The sequence below is a fragment of the Carcharhinus amblyrhynchos genome, chromosome 15, assembly GCF_965287045.1.
Source record: "Carcharhinus amblyrhynchos chromosome 15, sCarAmb.v2.hapA, whole genome shotgun sequence".
Classification (NCBI taxonomy): domain Eukaryota; kingdom Metazoa; phylum Chordata; class Chondrichthyes; order Carcharhiniformes; family Carcharhinidae; genus Carcharhinus; species Carcharhinus amblyrhynchos.
This window is the reverse complement of record NC_137338.1, coordinates 74912795-74929444: the sequence shown is the minus strand read 5'-3', so window position 1 is coordinate 74929444 and position 16650 is coordinate 74912795. Positions and strand designations below refer to the sequence as shown.

General features: G+C 48.4%; 2 pseudogenes; both read right to left on the bottom strand.

The window, feature by feature from the left end:
• Positions 1-1188: 1188 nt before the first annotated feature.
• Positions 1189-15417, bottom strand: LOC145352888 (growth hormone secretagogue receptor type 1 pseudogene; annotated as a pseudogene).
• On the bottom strand, positions 7858-14345 carry LOC145353473 (uncharacterized; annotated as a pseudogene).
• Positions 15418-16650: the final 1233 nt, after the last annotated feature.

Genomic DNA, 16650 nt, shown 5'->3' with positions numbered 1-16650 from the left:
AAATGTCATAAGATGTTATGTATCTTGGCTGGGACAATGGAGGTGGTGGTGTTCCCACCTTTGTCCTTCTAGGTGATAATGATCATGGGTTCCGGAGGTGCTGCCAAAGAAGTCTTGGTGAGTTGCCCTAGTGCATTTTGTAGATAGTGCACACTATAACCACTGTGCTGGTGGTGAATAGAGTTTAAAACAATCAATAGGGTGTCCATTGAAAGGGGTTGCTCTGCTCTAAGTGATGTTGAGTTTCATGAGTGTTCTTGGAGCTGCATCCATCTAGGCAGATAAAGAGTAATCCTTCACACTCCTAATCTGGAGATAGTAGAGAGGCTTTGGGAGGTGATTCACTGGTTACAGAATACCCAGCCTCTGCCCTGCTGTTGGTAGCTACTCCATTTATGTAGCTGGTCCAGTGTCAAAGTTTATCTCTTATGATGTTGATTTCATCGGGAGATGTTTAGGCTGTTTTTCTTTTGGAGCTGATCACTGCCAGACACTCAATTCCTATTGAATCTTTAGCTGGAGTTACTTCAATGTGCATCTTTACACAGCGCTGTCTGCAAACTACTGAACACAGTGTTAATGGTGGCATGGGGGCACAGTGGTTAGCACTGCTGCCTGACAGTGCCAGGGCCCCAGGTTTGATGCTCGATCACTGTGTGGAGTTTGTACATTCTCCCCATGTCTGCATGGGGTTCCTCCAGGTGCTCTGATTTCCTCCTGCAGTCCAAAGATGTGTAGGTTAGGTGGACTGGCCATGATAAAATGCCCTGAGTGTCAGGGGGATTAGCAGGGTAAATAGGTGGGGTTACGGGAATAGGGTCTGGGTGGAATTGTGGTCGGTGCAGACTTGATGGGCCAAATGGCCTCCTTCTGCACTGGAGGGATTCTATGACTCGATGACAATGCTTTTATTAACTAGTTAATTTTCCATTTTGATTATATAATCAGTTAACTTTTCTTCACATCTTACAGACTAATGCAACCCAATTCGTGCCAATTAGCAATTGTTCAGAAGTGAGAAACCCCACAGTTTAACAGACACAGAGCACATTTGCCTATAATGCTGACAAAGCAATCTTTGGTCAAACAAGATACAATATAAACATTTACACAGAACTCAAGAAAACACCATGCCTGTTTAGAAATGTAACATTTTGTAGAGTTTATGTTTCACTGTCTACGGTTGTTTCAGATGCTAGTGCTGGTCGCTGTAGAGCCCAAGGTGTCATCCCTGGTATCCCTGGGGTTAAAGCCAGGAGGGGTTTGGCGAGTGAACAGCAGCTTGCGGGCTGCTGCTCTGTACTTTTTGGACATGACATTGTAGAGGACAGGATTGATGGAGGCGCTGAGGTAGAACAGCAGCATACAGACCACATTGAAATACTGGCTGAAAAAGTACATATCGATGCTCCCACTCTTCCAGGAGTTGGAGAAGAGATTCCGGCCGATGTGGAAAGGCAACCAGCAAATAGCAAACGCCAGGACAACCACAGCTGAAAAAGACAGAATGGAAACGTGACCATTGTTCCAACACAATTTTATATACTGTGGAATCCCTACTTTAGAATGGGCCCTGAAATATGACACCACATCTACAGACGTGAGGATTATTGACGACAAACAAAGCACACAGTAATTTGTAATGTGTATATAAGAGTTACAACACCAGCCCTATTAATGCACGCATGTTTTGGTTCATTCAATCTTTTTTGAGAAACATCTGTTGCTATACAGTGCAGGCCGGGAAACAAAACAAATATAGGAAACATACCCGTTACTGAACACACTTCTGATAATATACGCAAATTAAACTTTTCAATAATTTAGGCAGATCCATACAGAGAAAAACGGATGATTGGATTAAAATGTTTCTCGTGAGCAAAATAAATCATAATGATTAATCCGCTCAATATGGGGATAAAAGTAATATGTTCATAGTCCTTTTACAAACAGTCACTGGATGTTTCAATCATTACGCAGGATTTACACACAGATTTGTTTTCTGTTCTTAGTCCAGTTGCAATGCCACCCCACAGCTTTGCACTGAAGAAAGATCACTGAACTGTTAACTCAATTTCCCACCTCACAGACACTGCCAGAGCTGCCAAGTATTTGCAACGCTTTTGTTTAACCCACAGTTTTGTGTCCTCTGCTCCGTTCTCAGCAGACTATTTTCCTGCAATATCCAACCCCAACTATTTGAAATGAATCAACAACAGGAAGCTTGGAGGATTCAGCAGGGGCTGGAATGGGTCAGTTGCTGACATTGTCACTTAAAAAAAACACAATTCTAAACCACTCAGCAACTAGCTTCACCTCTTGGTTGTCAGATTAATGTGAAGCATGATAAAGGTTTGTACTTACAAGTGCTTTTCTTGAGTTTTACAGTCAATTAAATAGTTTTAAAGTGTAGTCACTTGTGATATAGGAAATAGGACAGCCAATTTACACATAGCAAACTCCCACTAACAACAAAGTAACATGCTGGTGACGGGTTAATTTTTTTTTGATGTTAGTTCAGCTGTAAATATTGGCCAGGTTACCAGGGAAAATTTTCTGCCCTTCTTCGGAAATAGTGCCATGGGAGCTTTTATATTTCCCCTGGCAGATTGACTGGGGCCCTGTTTAACATCTCACCTACTGCTGCACAATCTCAGTGCTGCAGTGTAGATGGCCTTTTGCTGCTCCAAGCACTGGAATGGAACTTGTACCAGGAACTTTGTGACTCAGTGTGCTACCAACTGAGCCACAACTGACAAGTATTATTTATTATACACAAAATACTTTGTTTTGTATACGTAGGAACTTCAACTTTACTTCAAACAGTTTAAATCTCCAGCAGATTTTTAAATTTTTCACTTCTGGATCATGGAATGAATCTGCTGGAAAACAGACCGTACAGCACCAGACCATACAGAACCAGACCGTACTGAACCAGACCATACAGAACCAGACTGTACAGAACCAGATCGTACTGAACCAGATTGTACAGAACCATACCGTACAGAACCAGACCATACAGAACCAGACCGTACTGAACCAGACCATACAGAACCAGACCGTACAGAACCAGACCATACTGAACCAGATTGTACAGAACCAGACCGTACAGCACCAGACCATAAAGAACCAGACTGTACAGAACCAGACCGTATGGAACCAGACCGTACAGCACCAGACCATAAAGAACCAGACCGTACAGAACCAGACCGTACAGAACCAGATCGTACTGAACCAGATTGTACAGAACCAGACCGTACAGCACCAGACCGTACAGAACCAGACCGTACAGCACCAGACCATAAAGAACCAGATCGTACAGAACCAGACTGTACAGCACCAGACCATAAAGAACCAGACCGTACAGAACCAGACTGTACAGCACCAGACCATAAAGAACCAGACCGTACAGAACCATACCGTATGGAACCAGACCGTACAGAACCAGACCGTACAGAACCAGATCGTACAGAACCAGACCGTACTGAACCAGACCGTATGGAACCAGACCGTACAGAACCAGACCGTACAGAACCAGACCGTACGGAACCAGATCGTACAGAACCAGACATAAAGAACCAGATCGTACAGAACCAGACATAAAGAACCAGATCGTACAGAACCAGACCGTACTGAACCAGATTGTACAGAACCAGATTGTACAGCACCAGACCGTACAGCACCAGACCGTACAGAACCAGACTGTACAGCACCAGACCATAAAGTACCAGACCGTACTGAACCAGACCGTACAGAACCAGATTGTACAGAACCAGATTGTACAGCACCAGACCGTACAGCACCAGACCGTACAGAACCAGACCGTACAGAACCAGATCGTACAGCACCAGACCGTAAAGAACCAGATCGTACAGCACCAGATCGTACAGCACCAGACCGTACAGAACCAGACCGTACAGCACCAGACCATACAGAACCAGACCATAAAGAACCAGACCGTACGGAACCAGATTGTACAGAACCAGATTGTACAGCACCAGATCGTACAGCACCAGACCGTACAGCACCAGACCGTACAGCACCAGACCGTACAGAACCAGACCGTACAGAACCAGACCGTACAGAACCAGACCATAAAGAACCAGACTGTACAGAACCAGACCGTACAGAACCAGACCGTACAGCACCAGACCGTACAGAACCAGACCGTACAGAACCAGACCATAAAGAACCAGACTGTACAGCACCAGACCGTACAGAACCAGACCATAAAGAACCAGACCGTACAGCACCAGACCGTACTGAACCAGATCGTACAGAACCAGACCGTACAGCACCAGACCGTACTGAACCAGACCGTACTGAACCAGATCGTACAGAACCAGACCGTACAGAATCAGACCGTACAGAATCAGACTGTACTGAATCACACTGTACAGTGCCCCTCACTAAGGAGAGGGCCATGTTTTTGAGGATGAATGTGTGATACAGGCTGATAGGATAGAGGAAGTAGGTGTTCTGAGGGATTTTTATTCATGATTTGGAAGAGGAGGCTGAAGGATGGGTTAGTAAATTTGCTGATGACACCAAGATTGGTGGAGTAGGTGATTCATTTTGGTAGGACAAACTTGAATGCAGATTACAGGGTCAGTGGCAGGGTTCTGAGGAACAGAGAGATCTTGGGGTTCATGTCCGCAGATCTCTGAAGGTTGCCACTCAAGTGGATAGAGTCGTGAAGAAGGCTTATAATGTGTTAGCATTTATTAACAGGGGGTTTAAGTTTAAGAGTCATGGGGTTATGCTGCAAATATACCAGACCTTGGTGAGACCACATTTGGAATATTGTGTGCTGTTCTGGTCACTATAAGAAGGAGGTGGAAGCATTGGAGAGAGTGCAGAGGAGATTTACCAGGATGCTGTCTGGTTTGGAGGGTAGGTCTTATAAGGAAAGGGAGCTGGGGCTTTTCTCTTTAGAGCAGAGGAGGATGAGAGGCGACTTAATAGAGGTTTATAAGATGAGGAGGGGGATAGACAGAATGGATATTCAGAGACTATTTCCTTGGGCAGATGTAGCTGTTACTAGGGGGCATAACTATGAGGTTCATGGTGTGAGATATAGGAGGGAGGTCTGAGGTAGATTCTTTACTCAGAGTGATTGGGGTGTGGAATGCACTGCCTGCCGTGATAGTGGAGTCAGGCTCTTTAGGATCTTTCAAGCGGTTATTGGAGAGGCACATGGAGCACACCAGAATGATTGGGAGTGGGACAGCTTGATCTTGGGTTCGGACATAGCTCGGCACAACATCGAGGGTCGATGGGCCTGTATTGTGCTCTATTGTTTTATGTTCTATGTAACCAGACGGAACTGATCCAGACTGTACTAAACCAGAACTGTACTGAATCAGACCGTACTGAACCAGACTGTACTGAACCAGACTGCACTGAACCAGACTGCACTGAATCAGACTGCACTGAATCAGAGTATACTGAATCAGAGTATACTGAATCAAATTGTACTGAATCAATCTGTACTGAACACAACTGTACTGAATCACACTGTACTGAACCAGACTGTACCAACTCAGACTGTACTCAGGCTGTGCTGAATCAGACTGTACTGAATCAAACTGTACAGACCCAGACTGTACTAATGAGACTGTACTGAATCAGACTGTACTGTACCAGACTGTACTGCATCAAACTATATTGAACCAGACTGTACTGAATCAGACTGTACTGAACCAGACTGTACTGAATCAGCAAGGCCTTTGACAAGGTCCCTCATGGGAGGTTGGTTAGGAAGGTTCAGTCACTAGGTATACATGGGGAGGTAGTAAATTGGATTAGATACTGGCTCAATGGAAGAAACCAGAGAGTGTTTGTGGCAGATTGCTTCTCTGAGTGGAGGCCTGTGGCTAGTGGTGTGCCACAGGGATCGATGTTGGGTCCATTATTGTTTGTCATCTATATCAATGATCTGGATGATAATGTGGTAAACTGGATCAGCAAATTTGCTGATGATACAAAGATTGGAGGTGTAGTGGACAGTGAGGAAGGTTTTCAAAGCTTGCAGAGGGATTTGGACCAGCTGAAAAAAGGGCTGAAAAATGGCAAATGGAATTTAACGCAGACAAATGTGAGGTATTGCACTTTGGAAGGACAAACCAAAGTAAAACGTACAGGGTAAATGGTAGGACTCTGAAGAGTGCAGTTGAACAGAGGGATCTGGGAATACTGGTACAGAATTCCCTAAAAGAGTCGCAAAAACCCAGCCTGCAGGTGCAGCAGGTGGTCAGGAAGGCGAATGGGATGCTGGCCTTCATAGCGAGGGGGATTGAATATAAAAGTAGGGAGGTCTTGCTGCAGCTGTATAGGGCATTGGTGAGGCCGCAGCTGGAGTACTGTGTGCAGTTTTGGGCGCCGCACCTGCGCAAGGATATTTTGGCCTTGGAGGGAGTGCAGAGGAGGTTTACTAGGCTGATACCGGAGTTGAGGGGGTTGAGCTATGAGAAGAGGCTGAATAAACTAGGCTTGTACTCGTTAGAGTTTAGAAGAATGAGGGGAGATCTCATTGAGGCGTATAAGATGATGAATGGGATGGATAGGATAGAGGTGGAAAGACTCTTCCCGCTCAAAAAAGACAGTAGGACTAGGGGGCACAGCCTCAAGATAGAGGGGGGGCGGTTCAGAACGGAGTTGAGGAGGAACTTCTTCACTCAAAGGGTGGTGAATCTCTGGAATTCTCTGCCCGTTGAAGTGGTGGAGGCTGCCTCGCTAAATATTTTTAAGAAGCGGGTTGATGGGTTTTTGATAAGAGAGGGGATTAAGGGTTATGGGGAGAGGGCGGGAAAGTGGAACTGAGCCACGACAGATCAGCCATGATCTTATTGAATGGCGGGGCAGGCTCGAAGGGCCAGATGGCCTACTCCTGCTCCTATTTCTTATGTTCTTATGTTCTTATGTTAAAAGTGGCGTCACAGGTGGATAGGGTCATAAAGAGTGCTTTTGGTACATTGGCCTTTATAAATCAGAGTATCGAGTATAAAAGTTGGAGTGTTAGGGTAGGGTTATATAAGGCATTGGTGAGGCCGAATTTAGATAGAGTATTGTGTACAGTTTTGATCACCTAGTTACAGGAAGGATGTAAATAAGGTTGAAAGAGTACAGAGAAGATTCACAAGGATGTTGCTGGGACTTGAGAAGCTGAGTTACAGAGAGAGACTGAATAGGTTAGGACTTTATTCCCTAGAGAAGAATGAGGGGAGATTTGATAGAGGTGTATAAGATTTTGATGGGTATAGATAGAGTGAATGCAAGCAGGCTTTTTCCACTGAGGCTAGGGATAAAAAAAACAGGGGGCATGGGTTAAGAGTGAAAGGAGAAAAGTTTAAAGGGAATATTGAGGGCGGGGTGGGGCGGGGTGGGGGTGGGGGGCTTCTTCACGCAGAGAGTGGTGGGAGTGTGGAATGAGCTGCCAGATAAAGTGGTAAATGTGGGTCACTTTTAACATTTAAGAAAAACTTGGACGGGTTCATGGATGAGAGAGAGGTGTGGAGGGATATGGTCCAAGTGCAGGTCAGTGGGACTAGGCAAAAAATGGTTCGGCACAGACAAGAAGATCCAAAAGGCCTGTTTCTGAACTATAATTTTCTGTGGTTCTATGGAATCACACTGTACTGAATCAGACTGTACTGAATCAGACTGTACTGAACCGGACCGTACTGAGTCAGACTGTATTGAACCGGACCGTACTGAACCGGACCGTACTGAATCAGACTGTACTGAACCGGACCGTACTGAGTCAGACTGTACTGAACCGGACCGTACTGAGTCAGACTGTACTGAACCGGACCGTACTGAGTCAGACTGTACTGAACCGGACTGTACTGAGTCAGACTACTGAACCGGACCGTACTGAATCAGACTGTACTGAACCGGACCGTACTGAGTCAGACTGTACTGAACCGGACCGTACTGAACCGGACTGTACTGAATCCGACTGTACTGAATCGGACCGTACTGAACCGGACCGTACTGAACCGGACCGTACTGAACCGGACCGTACTGAATCGGACCGTACTGAATCGGACCGTACTGAATCGGACCGTACTGAACCGGACCGTACTGAACCGGACCGCACTGAACCGGACTGTACTGAACCGGACCGCACTGAATCGGACCGCACTGAACCGGACCGTACTGAATCGGACCGCACTGAACCGGACCGTACTGAATCGGACCGTACTGAATCGGACCGCACTGAATCGGACCGCACTGAATCGGACCGCACTGAACCGGACCGTACTGAACCGGACCGTACTGAACCGGACCGTACTGAATTGGACCGCACTGAACCGGACCGTACTGAATCGGACCGTACTGAACCGGACCGTACTGAACCGGACCTCACTGAACCGGACCGCACTGAACCGGACCGCACTGAACCGGACCGTACTGAACCGGACCGTACTGAATCGGACCGTACTGAACCGGACCGCACTGAACCGGACCGTACTGAACCGGACCGCACTGAACCGGACCGTACTGAACCGGACCGTACTGAACTGGACCTCACTGAACCGGACTACTGAACCGGACCTCACTGAACCGGACCGTACTGAACCGGACCGTAGTGAACCGGACCGTACTGAACCGGACTGCACTGAACCGGACCGTACTGAACCGGACCGTACTGAACCGGACCTCACTGAACCGGACCGTACTGAACCGGACCGTACTGAACCGGACCTCACTGAACCGGACCGTACTGAACCGGACCGTACTGAACCGGACCGTACTGAACCGGACCTCACTGAACCGGACTACTGAACCGGACCTCACTGAACCGGACCGTACTGAACCGGACCGTACTGAACCGGACCGTACTGAACCGGACTGCACTGAACCGGACCGTACTGAACCGGACCGTACTGAACCGGACCGTACTGAACCGGACCTCACTGAACCGGACCGTACTGAACCGGACCGTACTGAACCGGACCGTACTGAACCGGACCGTACTGAACCGGACCGTACTGAATCGGACCTCACTGAACCGGACCGTACTGAACCGGACCTCACTGAACCGGACCTCACTGAACCGGACCGTACTGAACCGGACCGTACTGAACCGGACCTCACTGAACCGGACCGTACTGAACCGGACCTCACTGAACCGGACCGTACTGAACCGGACCGTACTGAATCGGACCGTACTGAATCGGACCGCACTGAACCGGACCGCACTGAATCGGACCTCACTGAACCGGACCGTACTGAACCGGACCGCACTGAACCGGACCGCACTGAACCGGACCGTACTGAACCGGACCTCACTGAACCGGACCGCACTGAACCGGACCGCACTGAACCGGACCGCACTGAACCGGACCGTACTGAACCGGACCGCACTGAACCGGACCGCACTGAACCGGACCGCACTGAACCGGACCGTACTGAACCGGACCGCACTGAACCGGACCGCACTGAACCGGACCGCACTGAACCGGACCGCACTGAATCGGACCGCACTGAACCGGACCGCACTGAACCGGACCGCACTGAACCGGACCGCACTGAACCGGACCGCACTGAACCGGACCGTATTGAACCGTACCGCACTGAACCGGACCGCACTGAACCGGACCGTACTGAATCGGACCGTACTGAACCGGACCGTACTGAACCGGACCGTACTGAACCGGACCTCACTGAACCGGACCGCACTGAACCGGACCGTACTGAACCGGACCGTACTGAACCGGACCGTACTGAACCGGACCGCACTGAACCGGACCGCACTGAACCGGACCATACTGAACCGGACCGTACTGAACCGGACCTCACTGAACCGGACTGTACTGAACCGGACCTCACTGAACCGGACCGTACTGAACCGGACCGTACTGAACTGGACCGCACTGAACCGGACCGCACTGAACCGGACCGCACTGAACCGGACCGTACTGAATCGGACCGTACTGAACCGGACTGTACTGAACCGGACCGTACTGAGTCAGACTGTACTGAACCGGACCGTACTGAACCGGACTGTACTGAATCCGACTGTACTGAACCGGACCGTACTGAACCGGACCTCACTGAACCGGACCTCACTGAACCGGACCTCACTGAACCGGACCTCACTGATCCGGACCGTACTGAACCGGACCTCACTGAACCGGACCGCACTGAACCGGACCGTACTGAATCGGACCGCACTGAACCGGACCGTACTGAACCGGACCGTACTGAACCGGACCTCGCTGAACCGGACCGTACTGAACCGGACAGTACTGAACCGGACCGCACTGAACCGGACCGTACTGAACCGGACCGCACTGAACCGGACCGTACTGAACCGGACCGTACTGAACCGGACCGCACTGAACCGGACCGTACTGAACCGGACCGTACTGAACCGGACCGCACTGAACCGGACCGCACTGAACCGGACCGTACTGAACCGGACCGCACTGAACCGGACCGTACTGAACCGGACCGTACTGAACCGGACCGCGCTGAACCGGACCGCGCTGAACCGGACCGCGCTGAACCGGACCGTGCTGAACCGGACCTCACTGAACCGGACCTCACTGATCCGGACTGCGCTGAACCGGACCGCGCTGAACCGGACCGTACTGAACCGGACCGTACTGAACTGGACCGCGATGAACCGGACCGCACTGAACCGGACCGCACTGAACCGGACCGCACTGAACCGGACCGTACTGAACCGGAACGTACTGAATTGGACCTCGCTGAACCGGACCGCGCTGAACCGGACCGCACTGAATCGGACAGTACTGAATCGGACCGCTCTGAATCGGACCGCACTGAACCGGACCGCACTGAACCGGACCGTACTGAACCGGACCGCACTGAACCGGATCGCACTGAACCGGACCGCACTGAACCGGACCGTACTGAACCGGCCCGCACTGAACCGGACCGTACTGAACCGGACCGCACTGAACCGGACCGCACTGAACCGGACCGTACTGAACCGGCCCGCACTGAACCGGACCGCACTGAACCGGACCGCACTGAATCGGACCGTACTGAACCGGACCGTACTGAACCGGACCGCACTGAACTGGACCATACTGAACCGGCCCGCACTGAACCGGACCGCACTGAACCGGACCGTACTGAACCGGCCCGCACTGAACCGGACCGCACTGAACCGGACCGCACTGAACCGGACCGTACTGAACCGGCCCGCACTGAACCGGATTGAACCAGACTGAACTGAACAAGACTGTACTGAATCAGACTGTACTTAACCAGACTGTTTTGAACCAAACTGCAAGAACCAGACTGTACTGAATCAGACTGTACTGAACCAAACTGTACTGAATCAGATTGTACAGAACAAGACTGTATTGAAACAGCCAGTACTAAATCAAAGTGAATTGAACCAGACTGCAAGAACTGAACGAGATTGTACTGAACCAGACTACTGAATCAGATTGTACTGAATCAGACTGTATTCAATCAGACTGCACTGAATCAGATTGCAGTGAACCAGACTGCACTGAATCAGACAGTACTGAATCAGACGGCACTGAATCAGACAGTACTGAATCAGATGGCACTGAATCAGATTGCATTGAACCAGATTGTGCTGAATCAAGTTGCATTGACTCAGACTGTACCCAATCAAACTGTATTGAACCAGACTGTACTGAAACAGGCTGTATTGAATGAGACTGTACTGAATCAGACTGAACTGAATCCAGGTCACTGAATGAAAGTTGTAACGAATCTAGTCAAAAGGAAAAGAAAAGCATACAAAAGGTTTAGGGAGCTAGGTAATGTTAGGGAGCTAGAAGAGTATACGGCTTGTAGGAAGGAACTGAAGAAGGAAATTAGGAGAGCCAGAAGGGGTCGTGAGAAGGCCTTGGCAGGTAAGATTAAGGAAAACCCTAAGGCGTTCTACAAATATGTGAAGAGTAAAAGGAATAGGACCCATAAAATGTGAGGGTGGGAAAGTTTGTACGGAACCGATAGAAATAGCAGAGGTGCTCAATGAATACTTTACTTCAGTATTCATGGTGGAAAAAGATCTTGGTGGTTGTAGTGCAGGCTTGCGGTGGACTGAAAAGCTTGAGTATGTGGACATTAAGAAAGAGGATATGTTGGAGCTTTTGAATAGCATCAAGATAGATAAATCACCCCGACCGGATGGGATATACCCCAGGTTACTGTGGGAGGCGAGGGAAGAGATTGCAGCGCCTCTGGCAATGATCTTTGCGTCATCGATGGAGACGAGAGAGGTTCTGGAGGATTGGACGATTGTGGATGTGGTTCCTATATTCAAGAAAGGGAATAGAGATAGCCCAGGAAATTATCGTCCAGTGAGTCTAACATCAGTGGTTGGTAAGTTGATGGAGAAGATCCTGAGAGATAGGATTTATGAACATTTGGAGAAGTATAGTATGATCAAAAGTAGTCAGCACAGCTTTGTCAAAGGCAGATCATGCCTTACAAGCCTGGTTGAGTTTTCTGAAAATGTGACTAAACACATTGATGAAAGAACAGCGGTGGATGTAGTTTAAATGGACTTCAGCAAGGCGTTCGATAAGGTCCCCCATGCAAGACTTATTGAGAAAGTGAGAGGGCATGGGATCCATGGGGCTGTTGCTTTGTGGATCCAGAACTGGCTTGCCCACAGAAGGCAGAGAATGGTTGTAGATGGGTCTTTTTCTGCGTGGAGGCCAGTCACCAGTGGAGTGCCCCAGTGATCTGTTCTGGGACCCTTACTGTTTGTGATCTTTATAAATGACCTGGATGAGGAAGTGGAGGGATGGGTTGGCAAGTTTGCCGATGACACAAAGGTCGGAGGTGTTGTGGATAGTTTGGAGGGATGTCAGAAATTGCAGCGTGACATAGATAGGATGCAAGGCTGGGCAGAGAAGTGGCAGACGGACTTCAACCCAGATAAATGTGGTGGTACGTTTTGGCAGGTCCAATGGATGAAGGAATATAATATTAAGGCTAAGACTCTTAGCAGTGTGGAAGATCAGAAGGATCTTGGGGTCTGGATTCATAGGACCCTCAAATCGGCTTCACAGGTAGAGGATGTGGTTAAGAAGGCATATGGTGTACTGGCCTTCATCAATCAAGGAATTGAGTTTAGGAGTCGGGAGACAATGCTACAGCTTTATAAGACCCTGGTCAGACCCCACTTGGAGTACTGTGCACAGTTCTGGTCGCCTCATTACAGGAGGGATGTGGAAGCCATAGAAAGGGTGCAGAGGAGATATACAAGGATGTTGCCTGGATTGGGTGGCATGCCTTATGAGGATAGGTTGAGAGAGCTCGGTCTTTTCTCCTTGGAGAGACAAAGGATGAGAGCGGACCTGATAGAGATGTATAAGATGTTGAGAAGTATTGATTGGGTGGACTCTCAGAGGCTTTTTCCCAGGGCTGAAATGGCTGCCACAAGAGGACACAGGTTTAAGGTGCTGGGGAGTAGGTACAGAGGAGATGTCAGGGTTAAGTTTTTCACTCAGAGGGTGGTGGGTGAGTGGAATTGGCTGCCGTCAGTGATGGTGAGGCAAATTCAATAGGGTCTTTTAAGAGACTTCTGGATGTGTACATGGGACTTAATAGGATTGAGGGTTATAGGTAAGCCTAGCAGGTAGAGATATGATTGGTGCAACTTGTGGGCCGAAGGGCCTGTTTGTGCCCTAGTTTTTCTATCAGTCTACTGAATCAGACTGTACTGAATCACACTCTACTGAACCAGACTGTACTAAACAAGATTGTATTGAACCAGACTATACTGAACCAGACTATACTGAATCAAACTGTATTGAACCAGACGGCACTGAACCAGCCTGTACTGAATCAGACTGTATTGAACCAGACTGTACTGAAACAGGCTGTATTGAATGAGACTATACTGAACCAGACTATACTGAACCAGACTGTACTGAATCAGACTGTACTGAATCAAGTTGCATTGAATCAGACTGTACTGAATCAGACTGCACTCAACCAGACTACTGTATCAGACTGTACTGAACTAAACTGTACTGAACCAGGTTGTACTGAATCGGACTGTACTGAACATGACTGTAGTGAATCAGACTGTACTGAATCGACTGTACTGAACCAGACTGTACTAATTCAGACTGTAGTCAGGCTGCGCTGAATCAGACCAGACTGAATCAGATTGCACTGAATCAAACTATATTGAATCAGGCTGCACCAAATCAGACTGTATTGAATCAGACCATACTGAATCAAACTGTACAGACACAGACTGTACTAATGAGACTGTACTGAATCACACTGCGCTGAACCAGACTGTACTGAACCAGACTGTACTGAACCAGACAGACTGTACTGAACCAGACTGTACTGAACCAGACCATACTGAATCAGACCCTACTAAATCAGACTGGACTGAATCAGACTGTACAGAATGAGAATGTACTGAACCAGACCGTACTGAACCAGACCGTACTGAATGAGACTGTACTGAATGAGACTGTACTGAACCAGACTGTATTGAACCAGAGTGCACTGAACCAGACTGTACTGAATCAGACTGTACTGAATGGATCTGTACTGAGCTACATGATGCCTAATTTGAAGGGGAGATGGAATAATAAACATTCTTTTCACCTGGATCCATACTGTGGGTAAACTCTAAACACTTTATCACTTCCGAACTCAACACTGGGCAGAACTGAACTTACCCAAGATCTTCACTGTCTGCTTGTGATATTTCTGCCGGTTTGCAGCATTCGGTCCCTTGACTTCGTCCTTGCTATTCCACAGTTTCCTTCCAATGAACCCATAGAGGAAAGTGAGGCAGAACATGGGGAAGAAGAAATAGAGGGTGGAAAACCAAATCATGACGTTCAGAATACCCGAGCTGACGGCGTATTCGGTGTGTTTGCACATACCATGTTCCAACCTAAGCAGAAACAAGAAAGGTGCAGCAGACAACAGGGCCAGAGTCCACAGCAAGGCAATGACCAGCCTTACCCTCCGCTTGGTGATAAAGACCTTGGCTTTGAGAGGGAAGCAGATGGCAAGGTACCTCTCGATGCTCAGGGCTGTGATATGCAGGATGGTCGCGTAGGTGCAGCCTTCGTTGATGTACTGGTAAAACCTGCACAAAAAGTCCCCAAAGAGCCAGGGTTTGTACTTCCACAGGCGATACAGGTCAAAAGGCAAACAGAGGAAGATCAGCAGGTCAGACACTGCCATGCTGGACAGGTACAGGTTGGTGGTGGTCTTCATATCCTTGTACCTCCGTATAATCAGGATAGTTAAGGTGTTGCCAATGAGTCCAGTGACGAACAGGACAATACAGACAATTGTCACTGGGATCAAGGTGGAAATGGGGAAGAGAGGACAGGACTCGTTGTCACAATGAAGAAACAGTGGCAAAGTAACATTATCATCATACATATCATCATCGGTAATATTCTGCATCCTGCGGGGGAAATCGGTCCATTCAGAAAGTTAAACCGTATGGATTGCCTGGACAATTTCACTATCTTTGCAGCAATGGGGTGCAGCTACTTCCTGAAGTCCCTGGGGTCACTCTGGGGAGTTGCTGGGATTGAAGTGAAGCTGTACACGCTCCCTAGCGAGGTAGCTGGTCCCCCGCCGGGACAGAGGCGATCCAATTCCTGACTCGCCCTGCATTGAAGCCGATGCAAAGTTTCATACTGTTGCCATCTGATTCGGAGCTGAAAGCACAACCCGAAGATGCAGAACCTGCAAACCTCCACTCAGCTGCAGCCTGGGTTATGGAGAGGGAGGGACCACGGCGTGGGCACAATGAACATCCTCCCCCTCATAGTACACTGAATACATCAGAGGGCGCCTGAAAAGACACATGAATAAGGAGGTGGAACTCCCTGAACAGTTACTTTGGCTGCAATTCCAAACTGAAAGTGACTCCGTCTCTCACTTCTCAGGGTGCATTTTCCCCTCAAATTATCTGTTTGTCCAGCCTCAGCACTGGATGAAACTGGAAGAATAATAGATTGGGAGCATCGCTTTGTGTGACTGGTGTCTGTTAAGGGCAAATTGCAAGGATTCTGACGGAGACTTTGAAATAAAATACTGGAAGTTTCGATGTAGAAAGTCCAGAGTTTGAACTCAGGGATACGTCAGACATGAATCAAAAGCGAGAGGGATGTTCCTCCCTCCAGGGAGAGTTGCCGAGTGTTGTAGTTTGCTGAAACATAACAGCAGATTTAACAACTTCTCTGAAATTCTCAGCAGCTCTTTCCCTGGTGTTGTGAAGCAGCAGTGCTAACCACTGTGCTACCATGCCACCCCAATAAGCTCAATAGTATTCATGACAAAGCAGCTAACTTGTTTGGCATCCCACCCATCATCTTAAACATTCAACCCCTCTCTTTTGGCAAAAATGTACTTCATTTGTAAAATATCTGAAAGAACATTACAAACATCTCAAAAAGGCCATCATACAAAGTGTAATAAAAATCAGATTTCTCTACGTACATCATATTACACTCGGAGGTGCTTCAATCCAGGGAAAGCAGCGGTTGTATTGCTACATCAGAGAAGGTAAGCGGTTGCACGCATCAGGAATAAATTTCTTTTCGCTGTTTAAATACATGCTGTTGTTGGTGGTCTGTGTGTTTTGGTTGAATACAGGACGCTCCAGAGGGTCACAATGGACAATTCCTC